This window comes from Brassica oleracea, chromosome C9 (assembly GCF_000695525.1).
Source record: "Brassica oleracea var. oleracea cultivar TO1000 chromosome C9, BOL, whole genome shotgun sequence".
Taxonomy (NCBI): Eukaryota; Viridiplantae; Streptophyta; class Magnoliopsida; order Brassicales; family Brassicaceae; genus Brassica; species Brassica oleracea.
This window is the reverse complement of record NC_027756.1, coordinates 47,082,319-47,084,955: the sequence shown is the minus strand read 5'-3', so window position 1 is coordinate 47,084,955 and position 2,637 is coordinate 47,082,319.

Sequence of the window (2,637 nt, the reverse complement as noted above, 5' to 3'; positions counted from 1 at the left end):
AAAAACTACATATTGTCGAAGTACTCGGTGGGGTTGCTCTGCTGTTGACGGTTTGGATCGGACTCTTCGGGATCTCGTGATGGTAACCCAAGAGCGACTCGTCTCTCACTCAACATTCTCTGCATAGTCGGGTTTTCCATCGCCATCACGTCTAGCAGATCCTCAAGAGAGTCTAAACGAACCTGCTGGCTATCCATTCGAGCTTTTATCTGAGAAGTCTCTTCATCCTGTCTCAAAGTGTATGCGAAGTTGACCTTTCAACTTCGTTAACAGAGCCTACGCCGACTATTCGTCCTTTCTTTTTAGGAGCCACCTATAAAATTAAAACATATATTAATATAGTTAGTTATGTTAAAATATTAAAAATAAGGTAAACAAAAATTTTAAGTTGTATCTCTTCGAAGATTATGTCGGTCTCTTCGGTGGTCAATGTGACGGGTAATCCATCGGGAGACTGTTGGGTTAGTTGCGTCTCCCGTTCTTCAATCCGAGCAGCCACTGCATGGAAGAGTTTCTCAGATGTAGGATCCACAAAAACTCCGTCGGATGTGGTGTGAGTCATCTTGAATAGCTCAGACAGAGATGGTAAGACTTCCGTCTTCTCTAACTACAAAAAAAAATTTAAATTAAATATTAAAATTTAAATTAATTAAAAATTTTAAAATAAATATTAAAAACAAAATTTACAGCTTTTAGACGGACTCCTGCATGAGGTTTTTGTCCGGTTCTGTGAACCATGGGCAAATGACCATCTTTATCCTTCGTTCTTCGAGAAGCAAAGCACGAATTGGCCTTTTTGATCGAAGAGGGTAGCTTCCAATAGGCGATGAGGCCATCCCACACATCCATCGTGAGCTTAGTGGGCTTTCCCTCATACCCGTAGATCTCCCACTTGTCCTTCCAATCGGAGACTGTGTTGCAAAGACGGGTCTCTGTCTTTGCAACGAATTCCCTCTTCACCCTCTCGGTGATTCCCAAAGACCAATGCTACATTTGCTGAAACACAATTTTTTTGAAGAAATTACAATTAATAATAAATATTTTAAAATAAAATGTAATATTTAAAAGTGATAATTTAATTTAGTTTAAAAATCTTACCGCAAAACATTTAAACCAAGTGATCTTAACGTGATTTGGTGTCATGCTCTAGTTTGGATATGCCCCGTCGTAGTAACCCTTAATCATCGCCGAAACGCTCCGGCTAACACGGTTGTTAGCCCCAAACCTGAAACAAAAACAATTTAATTGTTAGAAAATAAAAATAATTTAAATTTTAATGTAATAAAAATTAATAACTTACCAATAAGTTCCATGGAGTCTATCGGGGTCTAGAACTTCCAAACCCTCCCGTACAGGCTGGACAAGCAAATCCTCCACTGTATATCTCACGTATGGTGCATATGAAGGCACACGCAAATCTGGATGAACTGCACCTGCTGGGACAGGCTGAGGTGCAGCCGCTGGAGGAGGAGGTGGAGGCATCTGCAGTGGAGGAGGAGGACTCCAAGAAACTCTCTGAGAAGTCTGAGAGTCTGGAAATGCATAGAAAGATGATGGACCGGAAGAAGATGCACCAGAACCATCGCCAAACAACTGAGAATAAGTAGGTGCTGCTGGTTTCCTCCTAGGAGCCATCTAAAAAAATTAAAATAAATTTAATCAATTACGACATAATTAAAAAATTATTCCGTCACCTAACTATTCACCTAAACTATTATTCCGTCGCCTAACTAATCACCTAAACTAATTACCTAACTAATTAATCACCTAAGCTAACTTAAAAAAATAATAGAGGAGAGAGGGGGTACCTTTAGAGGGAGAGAGGAGTTTGGGAGTAATGAACGAGGCACCCTCGTTCTGGCGCGTCTCAATATATAGGGAAAGACATTCGTCGCAAACTCCACGTAATATTACGACGAAGTTACCAGACCCGGCTTTTTTCATTTACGACGAAGTTACCAGGCCCGTCTTTTTTCAATTAAAACTCCACGTAATATTACGACGAAGTTACCAGACCCATCTTTTTTCATTTACGACGAAGTTACCAGGCCCGTCTTTTTTCAATTACGATGAAGTTACCAGGATTCGTCTTTTTCCATTTACGAAGAAATTACGTGGAATCGGCCTTTTCATTTACGACGAAATTACCAGGTCCGTATTATTTTTACAAGGATTTTACTACGCTTAACCCTAAACTCCGAGAATGAAATCCCAAAACCCCAAAGTCACATATCATCTAACATCTTCTTCTTTACTTCTTCTTACTCTTTCTCCAACTTAAACCCTAAAACTCCAAATAATTTTTTTTAAATCTAAAAAAATACATATTATATTAATTAACATTTGTTACACATACATTAAGATGATATAAAAACAATATTTCTTTAAACATACATTACAATAGAGTAATACAACATTTGTTACATATATTACATCACTCTAAATCGTTTTCGTTCTCATCAATATTATATCACTCTAAATTGTTTTCGTTCTCATCACTATCATTACAATCATCATCGTCGCTTCTCTCGAACTCGTCTTCACGTGCTTCATCTGTCGCATCGTCGGGAATATCTTCATATTGAAAGTTTTCCGGGTCGATCAAAAGGATTTCATCAGTTTGTTGTTCAGGTACCT